The following is a 12,591-nucleotide window of genomic DNA, read 5'->3' on the forward strand; positions in this document are numbered from 1 at the left end:
AAGGACACGAATCCATTTACTGAGTAATACACCTAAATGGACGAATGAATGAATAATGACGTGTGCTATACATATTTTTAAAAAGCACAATAAACAGGGAACGCCTTTTTTTTGTTATTTGCATTATGGTTCTGTTTCTATCACCGTGGCCTGTATGTTCATTTCTATCACCAAGCATCAGCAGCGCAAGAGAAGATTTACAACCGGGACATGATGCTGTTTCATTGTGGTAAAGTTGTGGGTCAGTGACTACACTGCAGTCAGGAGGTAGCAACAAACAAGTCATGAGGCGCGATTTTTTTTTAAAATTTTGATTCAATTTAATTGATCTATTTAGTCTCAAGTCCCTCCAGTAGACAAACTGGTCAAATTTATATTAAGTTGTCAAGAAATATGTAATCAAATCAGTCAAATTTGTAGCAGTGAAATCCAATCATATAGATAGATTTGTATTCAGTTAAATGTACTTTAAGTACGCTTGTTTTCTATGCCGCGTTGCCTTCATAACTGCCTTGATTCTTCATGATGTGCAGATTCAACAAGGTCTCAGAAACATTTCTCAGAAATTTTGGTCCATATTGTCATGTTAGCATCACAGTTCTAGTGGATTTGTTGGCTGCAGATCCACTCTCCAGTTGTCAGGCCAGAATACAGTAAACTCTTGATCAGGTTTAAGAAACAAGACTGAGACGATTTGAGCTTTGTAATGTGGTGTAATTAGCCACCTGGAAGTAACCAGCACAAGATGAGAATACCGTGTGGTCATAAAGGGATTGACTGGTGCAACACACTCAGGTAGGCTGTGGTGTTTCAGCTCAGTTGATAGTAAGGTCTCTAATGTGTACCTTAAAAACTTTGCCTCAACCAGTAATGCAGGGCAGGATGGAGCCATGGATTTATCTACATCAAATTCTGTCCCTGAATGTCGCAACCCAAATCCAGACCACATTTTTTTCCAGTCTTTCTTTTAAAAAAAAAAAACAAAAAAAATTTTGGTCACAGTCTGTAAATTTTAGCCACAGTTTCCTTTTCTTAGCTGACATTTGAGTACCTGGCGAGGTCTTCCACTGTTGCCTTTCTATTATCTCAAACCAGCATTCACTGTTTTCCTTTCACTTTAACAAAGGATTTCTCGCCTAACAATTGCAGGGCTGTGGATATTCTCCTTTTCTGATCACTTCCTGTGAACCCGAGAGGTTGGTTGAGTTTCTGAAATACTAAGACCAGCCTGTATAGCAACCGAAAACCACAACATGATCAAAGTCGCATTAACCCTCTTTTCTTCCCCATTGCTATGCGTGCTTCAGACTGCTGTGAGCTGTCTTCACCAGATATAGATGCTTAAAAGAATTGAGTAGCTGGCAATGTTGACTGATTTTATGTTTGTGTTCTCAGAAAAATAAATAGGAGTTCCTAATAATGGATCCAGTTAATACTGTCCAATTAAGTTAGAATTTAAATAAAATAACATTAATTTTGGTTGATTATATAAATAGAATGCTATTTTTTCTTGGAAGTCCAGCTGATTGAATCAAGTCATAAGCATCTTTCACAAAACACTAAAAGCTAGGATTTTAACACCATTTATCTACAACTTTCTCTGTAAGGACCAAGATGGTGTGAGATGGCTGGAGTTAACCTGCCACTGTTACACCTCTGATTTGCTAGATGATGTAATCACAGCCCTATATTGGTTATGTAAGGATTTGCCAGCATTGTGACTTGAGGGTGTAGGGATGACAGTCTGTGTGACTAGCTGGCCAGGAGAGTCAAGGCGAAAATACACCAAGACCGCAGGGTAGCGGTGCATCAAAGACCTCATTCCTTGCCATTAGCACACATTGGACGGGCTGTGCTAAGATCTGGTGAGACAGAATAGATCACTGGGCTTTAGCCAAGGGCAGTGTTCCTCAACAACGCTGGCATTTGAGATGCAACAAAATTGTTATAGTTTATATGCCACCAATGTGCTTAATGCTTTAAAAGTGGAGATGTTTGCCACTTGTTTTATGAACAAACCTCTATGTCAGGGGTGTTCAAAGGGTGGTCCACTGTCCATTTGCAGCCCCTTGACTGATTATGTGCAATTAAAGAATTGTACAAATTTCCTAAGAAAGAGTGATTCAAATCGTGCTCTTATTGCTGAAAACAGACAAAAATGTTTTTTGGTTTTTTTTTCTATCCAGCGCAAGAAAAGTTTGTGAACTTTGTGCATTTCTTCTGTTGAAAACAGATAGCGGGAGAAATAGTTCCTTTGACGTTAAGCACAGAATCTTTGGGTCTACCTTTTATGGAGAGTAAACATAAAAGTTATTGACAGGCGATAGTTATTTCTCTATATATAAAGATGGCTAAACACAAAAACACCAAGCCAGGCCTAGCTTATATGGAATGCAAAAACAGTGTAGTATAGCAACTATGGCAATAGTAGCAACTATTGCTACTACTGTAGTTGCTATAATAGATTGTAGCAACTATTGTAAGAGATTTAGGGTAGAGTTTCATAGAGATGCAGCAGTTTGGACAAATATTCTGAGGTCATTGAAAGACCCAAAAACAAATTAAAGTACAATAACATTTTTCCTGAAATAAATAAGCTGTCACAGCAAAAAGGCTAATCCCATAATGATATGCTCATGTTTCTTTGTACCTTTGTAGAAGTTCAACTTGTTAAAAACAAGTACAAAATGACTTGTGACCTCACAAGTCATTTTGTACTTGTTGTATAGTTGAGTATACTCAACTAGACCTCAATAAAACTGGGACATAATAATAACATAAAAAGCATTAACTCCATATCAGAAAAACAATTTTAAGTACTTTTATTAAGAATTATAGCTCAAATACACGTTGATATTTAATTATTTTGTTTACTTTGATTTATAAAGTCCACTGGTTGACGTTTGGGAACTGTTAATGTAAACCCCATTCTATTATTCAACAACCTTGCTAAACCAGTTTGAGTTGTTAATTGAAATCAGTCAAATTGAGTGTAAAAAAATCTGTAGTAAGATACAAAATGACTGAGATTGTTATATTACAAAATGCTGAAGGGATGAAATAAACAACACGCAAATGAAACCCAATAATACTCTAACCCAGTTATCATCATGAAACATTAGGCCTTAAACTGCTCATATGGGATCTAATTAATGTGAGTACAGGCCAAATTCTTCAGTGTGAAAACATTGCTTTGGTCTATTGCATAAGCTCACACAGAAAGACAAGCAATGCTGACTAGACCCACTTGTGTGGATGTTGGCAGTGTAAACAAGTATTGTGGAAGGTAACAAGATAAGTTCTGAGTAGAACTAAGGGCAGATCTGTTTAAACTGGTTGTGCAATAGCACTGTGTTCGTAAACAGGGGTGTAGCCCCAGGGTAAGAGCACAAGGGAAAAGCTGTCAGGAATGTTTTGGGAGTTTTTGAAATGTATTATGAATCCCTATATAAATATTTGAAACGAATGTATACAGTCATGTGAAAAGATTGGGATGCCTTATGAATGTCTTTGTATGTTCTAACATATTTCAATAACTGGATGTACAATCTACCCTGTTATGGACTAGTGATGCGTCCAGGCGGTAGCCCACCTCCCGGCCACTGACTGCTGGAGACAGCTTACTCTGTCAAAATCTCATACCTTTTGTGTGGTGTGCAACTGAATCTTAAAGCAATTACCTGAACAACATGGTAAAATTAAAAGACCTGAGCCCTTCAGAAAGATGACTATTCAATCCTTGTGAACCACCTAAGGGATTTAAGCTTCAACATGCTCAGTTCTGGCTGTGGAAATAATTTTACACTGAACGCCAGCTGTAAGATGCTAAAAGAAGTCAAAGTGTCATTATGAGACTGACAGCAAGGTCTCATGCACTGTTGATGTGAAAGCTTCTTATTTCTGCTTTGGAGGACTAAGGTGGAAAACGTTCCTCTACATATAAACATATAAAGGCTTGATTCAAGTTGATCAGAGAGAATAGAAACAAAGACCAGGATTTGGACAGATGACTCTCTAATGCAATCATTTACAGAATCATTTGGCGTAAACCAGTCATAACATCTCAGGAAAACTACCTTACACCAACTATGAAGCACAAGCCTGGAAGTCTCATTGTTCAATCAATCAATCAATCAATCAAATTTTATTTGTATAGCACATTTCAGCAGCAAGGCTTTTCAAAGTGCTTTACATCATATCAAACACAGAAACACAATGCAACATAGAATCAACAATCAAAATAGGACATTAAGTCAGGTTCCATCAATAAATTTGTAATTGATTACATTTCAAATACAATCCTAAACAGGTGGGTTTTTAGTCGAGTTTGCATCCATAGAAGGTTTACCTGTTACACTCCTACTGTGTTATATGGAACAAAATACCTATTCCTATTTTTATTCCCACTCACGCTCACAATCACACAGTTTAAAACGATGTAAACGGCATTTTAATGTGCTTCTGGCACAAGGCTCCGTGTGCCAGAAGCACCAGAATTTGTTTGGAAATCCTTTGCTGTGGCAGGACAGGACCAGCTCACCATCAGAAAATCCACAATGAATTTTACTCTTTGCCAGATGTTGATTAGTGAAATTGTGAGGCCACCGTTGAAATTAGAGCTGAAGCAGAACTGGACTCTTCAACAAGAGAATGACCCAAACCTATCAGTGAATACAAAGATTAGAGAATTAAAAACAATGTAAAATTCTGGACTGAGACAAATCCCAGATCTTGAGATCATTTAGATACTTTGGGGTAACATGTTAAAAAAAGGTATTTAGTTACACCACAGAGTTAGAGTCTTACATTACTACTAGATTGTTCATCAAGACAAAAGTTTCAAGGGTTGTTTTTGTTTGTTTGTTTGTTTTTGTAAAAGGAAGATTCACCTTGATGTCTGTTTTTAACATCTTCTGGCACAAGAACATGTTATCTACTGTGCTGTTGTGAAATATAAAAACGTGTACTTACCAATGACGTATAATGTGTTATTGGTGCTGTATCACTTGCCCTGAGGTTTAACAAGTCCAAACACATTCGCCCCTAACCTTTTCGTGTATTACGTCAGGCACCACATGTCTCTAAGCACTACAAGCAGTGCTATAGAGGGAGCAAACGCTTGTGGTGCTAGTGTTCTGAGGGTACATACTGTTAGCTATTAGTGGTTGAATTCTTGGAAGCAGGGAAGGGTAGAAGAGTCGCACAGACACGGTTTGCCCAGTCAGCTTCAAGCAGAAACTGGAAGTGGAGCGAAGTGAAAGTAAAAATAGCTTCTGGCTGTGGATATTTACCTAACTTTTTCAGGGGAACCCAACCTTCTCTTCCACAGAAGAAAAACACCCATACAGACAATGTTTGCTTACACAGACAGCTGTAGTTTCATTTAATGAACACATGTACAAAATGAGACTTGTTCATTTACAACTAGGGACACAAGTTTGGCCTTTTCTGGTTCTCAGGCAAGAAGAAAGTTGTTGCTAAAAAAGCATAACAAACCCTACTTAATGTTTTTCATAATGCAACATTGTAATGGATACAGTGATCATGTGCAAGAATGTGCTCTGATAAAATATGATCGAAACGGAACTGTTTAATTTACAAACTAACACTGCAAGTCACCCAAACACACCACCCCTAATGTGATACACCACATTTCATCATGTTGTCGAGAGGCTTTTTCTGGAGGGATACAAAAGATGGGAAAATCTAAATACAGGGTTACTCAGCAGTATTTTCATAGAGGCTAGGGAAAAAAACACAAAATTGGCTCCTAGGTATACCTACCAGCAGAGTAAAACCAATAAAAATACTGCCAGAGCTCTGATGGGATGGTTTTGATTGAAAAATAATATTTTTTTGTTATTACAATGGCCTAGTTAAAGTGTGGACTTAAATCTAGTCTTTGATCTTCACCTGTGCTATCAATACAATATGATTGAGCTTGAGTCAAGTAGCCTTTCTCATATTACTAATCCTGAAGAATTTATGTTCACAAATATACTTTTTGTTTATTATACCACATTATGTTGATGTTGTGTTTTGTTTGCTTTTCCTTTGAAATTTTCCCAATCTTGCTTACAGTCATGAAACAAATAATCAGTGATGAGTGAAACGCTGATTAGAAAGCCAAAGGTCACAGTGAAGATGTAAAAGCAACAACTGCACTGTTTATCGCCAGTCAAACCTGTTGATTTCTACGTACATTTCCAAAAAGCACTAAAAGTGGTTTTAGGTTAAAAGCTTTTTTTGCACGTGCATAAGTGAAACACATGCAGCGAGGGCTGGAGGCGGGCAAGGAAAGGGAACCTTGTGTGTGTATCACACTGAGCTCTTTGTGTCAGAGTGTTGTGCTAACAGAGCAGAAAAGAAGGAGCATGTGTGTGGTGAGTATGTGAAGGTTCATGGGTTTCACTGGGTTGAAGAGGGTGGGTGTGGGGTGTGCAGCTGAGGAGAGACTGGGAGATTTTCAGCATTTGAGTATCATCACCCATCCCCCTCGTGTCGTAGCTCGGCCTCTGGATCGCCACCCGTTTGTAGGATGTAGGTGTTCATCCGTTTCTCTTCCCCGACCATGACGGATGCACGTGAGAGACCGAAAAGTGACAATGTTGCCATGACGACAGATTGTACGATTTACAGCCATCTTTCTGTGTGGGCGTGTGTTATGTCTGCATTCGTGTGTGTGCATATGTGGTGTGTGGGTGTGTGTGTGCGTGTGTGGGTGTGTGTGTGTGTGTAAGAGGCTCTGAGGATTACTTATGTGAATCTGGAGCAGCCTGTTTGTAGTTACTAGGCAGATATTGGCCCAGCCAACACACACACACGCCCTCACACACACGCACAGACAGAGCCTCGGCTTGCTTGTGTCTGGGGTCTTATGGGTGAGACATTGTTGATAAAGGGAACTACTTGTGGCAGTGGCAGCTTATCTGTTTAGTGAGGCCGTCCATGGGGCTTGATAACTTCTGCAGCAAAGTTTTTTTTTTATTTTTTTTAACCAAAAACATGACTTTAAACCTCTGTTTCCTGCTCTTTCTACACTCATATCTTACAAAGGAGCACTTCATCTGTGTCTGTGTTTGAGTGTGTGCTAAATTTAGTAAACAGAAAAAAGGAGAAGGTGCTCAAAGAACATTTTTGTGATGTGGGGAATTATGGCCCACTTATGCTGCTGTTACTGTAATTTTTGCTGAAGGTTTTTAGAGAAATACAATCTTGACATTCAGAGAAACAAAGAACAATCGGATCAAAAGACAGTAATTTTTTTGATTACTTTCTGTTTTGCTCTTTTTTGCTTCCTGCATCTCTCATGACTATCATTCTTGTTACTTGTGACCAGGAAGGAGGCTTGGAATAACTTCCCCGGTTCAAAAAAAAATAATCTTAAATTATTTCCTCGACCTTCTCAAGTTGTGTGCAAGCCTCCTTTATGGGTATTTTAAGTTATTTGTGGCCATGGTTCCTGTTTTAAAAAAGAAGAAAAAAAGCTGAGGCGGAAGCCTGCAGGCCTTGCATGAACACGCAGCAGACTTGGAAAAAAAAATATTGTTTCTGTTTCCCTTTACAAGCTGATCCATGTGGGTCTGTCTTGTTCCAGCTGACATCTGACACTCTGTGAATGAGTGCACGCCTGTGAGTCATGATAAAGCCCCCCCACCGGCCCGTGCATGTGAAAGTAAGAGCGTGTGCATGTGTACGCAGCAGATGTCCTGAGCTCTGCTCCGTTCCCCTCCACAGACTGGCTGGTCTTTGTTGCTGCTCCCTCGTGCAAACGGGTATGGCCACGTGCTACTCTGACTGCAGGGACAAGCCACGCCCCCCTCCTCCCTTTAATCTGTCAGTTTCTGACGCCAAGTCCTGCCCTAACAACACCCAGCGACTTTACAGGACCTGCCTCCTCTCTGGATGACGTGGTTTTTACTCATGCATGCTCGCCATGCTGTCTTTTAGTCACACTGAAACATTGTGGCTGAGAAAAAAAAAAATCTGACTAACTAAGCAATATACTTCCTTTTTTGCATCATTTTATGTGAGCTGTCTATTTCTCAAAGGTTCCCCTTTGATTTGTAGGTTTTGAAAGCTTGAATTTCCTTTGCTGCTCACTTCCTGGCTACAGTGGCTTTAACTTTTCACATTGTTGAGTTACAACAACAAACGTCAGGCATCTCTGTAACAGTTTTAAAGGTGTTAAAATCTTTTGTAATGCAGTGAATTTTTTGTCAGCACGAAAAACCTCAAGTCTAAACGTTACAAACTGAGATCTGCTCTCCACAAGGATCCATCTTAACACATAAACTTCATAAATTATGCATACTGCTGCTGGGAAACATAATCAGGAAACTAGCCTTTACAAATGTAGATCTTATTTTATTGATTAATTTTGCATCAATGCTTCCTAACAATTTGCTTAGTGCTTGTTTAGTCCTAAAAATCAGCATCCACTCTGTCTGCTTTACATATTTATGCACACATTTATTTTATTTTCTGTGCATAGCTTTGGATAGCTCATCCTTTTCTATTTGTTTGTTTATTATTGTTTGTTTTCCAGTTTTTAATCATATGTAAGACCCTTTGTGTACACATACAAAAGTGCTTTAAAATTAAGGAATGATTGATTGACTTATTGACTGACACAAATGAACACTCCCCAGATTTTTATTAGAAAAAAAAAGTGTCATTTGTACATCAAAAATTCACTCTACTTTGTGTTGCTCAGTAAAATACATCTCTTGTGGAATACACTGAGTTTTGACATTTGATGTAAATGGAGAAAATGTGAAAAGTTTCAGCTGGTGTGAAAGCTTCTTTCAGGCGCCGAGAAAGCTGAAACAGGAAGAGGGACTTTTTAATTATGGGGAAGCTAGGGAGAGATCAAAGTGGGTTTCACATTAGAGGCATGAGTGCTGGTGAAACTGAATGCGGCTCTGTTTTTTTTTTCATTTTAGAACTAGTCTAACTGCCGCACTAAAGCAATCTGTCATCCAAGTAGGTCCTGAAGGTACAGAAAAACCTGTATGGCGCTGAAACAATCATTCATTGTGCTTGAATACAAGTATCTGCCAGGTCGTCATTGTCTCATATCTGTGCCGATGGCAAAAAAATGTGTTTACAGTCTGAGTCACACCTGGATTAGCTTGCGCTTTTCAGTTACTCTCCTTCTTTCTAGAACAAAAACAAGACAGGTTTCAAACAGACAATTTTTTTTGCATTTATGTTTTGCTACACCACTAAAAACATAAATAAAATACAGCACCTTGCACAAGGATTCACACCTAATTAACCTTTTTTTGCATTTTGTCATGTTACAACAATAAACTCCAAGGTACTTTATTGGGATTGAGTCTCCTACATAAAAACAATTGCAACCAATTTCTTTTATGGATAATTGGTAAGAAAAAAAAATCAAAAGAAGTTCAATTTGATGTTTGCCAAAAGCCATGCTTGGATACAATAAAAGACAAAATCCAGAAATGTTTTTTTCTGGTGTAATAATAACTCTGCAAGTTACCTTAAACACATCGTTTGCACCACAAAATATAGTGGTTGTTTTTCTTCAGCTGTGACAGGTGAGTTCATCAGGGTTGATGGGAAGATGGATGGAGCAAAGCCCAAGGCAATCTTGGAAGAAAACATGTTAGAGGCTGCAAAAGACTTGAGACTGGAGTGGAGGCATATACCTTTCAGTGTGTGAAAGTCCTTAAATATTTATCCATCCATCCATCCATTTTCTGTTCACCCTTTGTCCCTAATGGGGTCGGGACCTTAAATATTTAACCAGAGCCAAAATTGAATCGTTCAGATTAAACCATATTCACGTGTTGGAGCAGTCTAGTCAAAACCAGACCTAAATCCAACAATGAGTCTATGGCAACACTTAAAAACTGAAGTTGACAGATCAGTCTGATTTGAGGTATTTTCCAAAGAATAACAGGTCAAAAATGTTATTCTTTTGTTCTAGAGGACGGAATAGAAATCCACAACAAACTTTCAAAATTTTTATTTATGAAAACCGTGTATAATATTTTTTCACTGTTCACAATCATTCTCTTCTTGCTGTTCTTTCATAAAATCACACAAAAACACTGGCTGTAATGCAACACACGTGGAAGATTCAAGGAATAGGAGTATTTTTGCACTGTACATTAGAAACAAACTTTTACGCTAATCACTCCTACTCTTGCCACAAGGATAAAACAGGTAACTTTGCGAGGTAACATTAATTGACTGAACATAATTTTATTGCATGATGAAAAACAATACAAAGCATTTATATTAAGTTCTCCCATGAATTTAAATCAAGGTCTGATGACCTCATCAGAAAGCCTTTCTCCCTGTGCCTCAAGCTTTTCCTGTCACTCTTGTTGTGAGCAGAGAGCCTGGCAACTCTTCAGCTCTTTCAGGTTGATGGCGCACTGCCTAACACCTTCATACTGACAGCTACAAACAAATGTTATATTTGCTTAAACAAAATATCAACTTGAGGTACTATAACTCACCAATGCTTCTCTATCATTTACTGCCCTGACAATATAATGACACCAAAAAACTACCAGGCTCCACAGTGAGCCTCACAACAAGAATGGGCAGCATGTTTTGTGCAAAGATCACATGTTCTCTGTCAAGCCTTCCACAATTTTCCATGACTGTCCAAAGAAAAGTTGTGTGTTTTCATTATGTTAGCGGCGAGTAACCTTGAGAAAAGGGGGTTCTCGTCATGTATCATAATCATCAACATTAAGAAAAATGAAGGAATGAAATATTTCACTCTATGTTTAGTGAAGCTATACAACATGAGTTTTATTTTGTGAAATACGTGACTTCTCTCTGGGTGCAAAGAAAAAGACCCTTTGAAAATAACATTAAACTGAGACTAAGACTAATTTTTAAAAAATGTAAAAAAAAAAAAAAAAAATAAATCTTTTTTCTATAAAACTGTGTTTTGAAGGGTGAGTTTAGATTAAAGATTACAGAATTATGATGAAGACTGAAATAATTATATATGTTACTAAAATGTATAATTTGTCTTAGTGAAATCAAAAGACCATTTGCAGCCTGGGATAGGCAGAGCTTTAAGAAGTGAAACAAACAAAATAGGAGAACGATTAAACAGAGGTGCAGGGCAATCTGAAACTGAATCACTTCTCTTTTTTTAAATACTGGATTATTTGAGCTTAAACCTGATCTGGTATAAATAAAAACATTTGTTACAGGTGTCAGGGACAGTTGTGCTACACCTTATTAAGCTGTAAGAATACATTCAAATCATCAAAGCAAGTTTGATATAAGAATATGTTCAAAATAACAATAAACAAACAAAACTAAGCAAAAAACAGTTTACCAAGTGGTTGTGATAAAACTGGATCCTTCAAAATTTCCATTTTAAACAAACACTTTCTGTGGTGGAAACTGGTTTTAAGTAGGACGGATCATAATGGCGAATATTTGGACTAACTGGTTTCTGGAATGAGCAGCTTTCAAAAGAAAAATACATTCTTACATGTTGGTACTTTTACGCCATAGGCAGAAATATGGTAACAAAGCATCAATATCAGAAAAACTAAGCCAAACTATTTGCACACAGGTACATAAACCTACATTTAGCATTTTTAATTGCGCTGGTGTGCAGTTTCAGTGTAAAATTATTATTTCAGTATCCATTATGAGGACACATGCATTATGACTATAGTTGTGGTTTAGTTATGTTTTATTTTACATTATTTAACCTGTAGTTTGTTTTAACATCACAGTCTACTCAAATGGCCTCACTGACTCTTTCCACCTCCCTTGTGTTCTGTGTAGATAGATAAGGCTAACTCTAGCATTGAAAAACGGAACAATTTGCAACAAGTCATTCACCCAAAACACACACACTCGGTTTTGGCCTCTTAAATTCAAAAAGGCAAACTCCAGATTATCAGTACATACAAAACAAGAAGCATGTACGACCAAAACTATGTTTGAGAAGGCACACCTATCGTTTCCTGCTACTAGAAAGTTTTCATTTTGGAGCAATACCGCCTCCTACAGGATTATGCTAGCACTAACGTTACTTCTTTCTACATCGTTGCATGCTGCATGTTCAAACACATGACATTTTGCATCAAAAAACTTAACTCTTAAAATGGTTGCTTTTATACTTTTTCAGGTTAACACTGTAATACATCCCAAAAGTTGTTATGGTTTCAGATAAGGTCTTAAATGGAAAGCCGTACAACAAGCAACTCTCTGTGAAATAAACAGTAGTGCAAAACTATTAGCTAGCGTTACATTCAAAGTAATCAAAACACATTCACTAAAAAATAAAGCAAATGAAACCAAAACAATGCTAATACTGAATCCTGGAGTTTTCTTTTTTTTTTTTTCCCCTGCAGGATGAAGCACACATTGAGATGACTCAGATGGATCAACCACTTTGGCCCACAGAAGTTTAGCTTGTAGACTAATTTATACATTTAGTTATTTATCATCTTTTAATAAAGTTTTCTTTGAGTTCTCACATTCCTTTACATCAGTAAAGCAGTTTGATTCGGTTGTCGTCAACTTAATCTGACTGACCAAGCAAACGGTGAATGACCTGTGCTTGTATAGCGC

Source organism: Xiphophorus hellerii, chromosome 12 (assembly GCF_003331165.1).
Source record: "Xiphophorus hellerii strain 12219 chromosome 12, Xiphophorus_hellerii-4.1, whole genome shotgun sequence".
Lineage (NCBI taxonomy): Eukaryota > Metazoa > Chordata > Actinopteri > Cyprinodontiformes > Poeciliidae > Xiphophorus > Xiphophorus hellerii.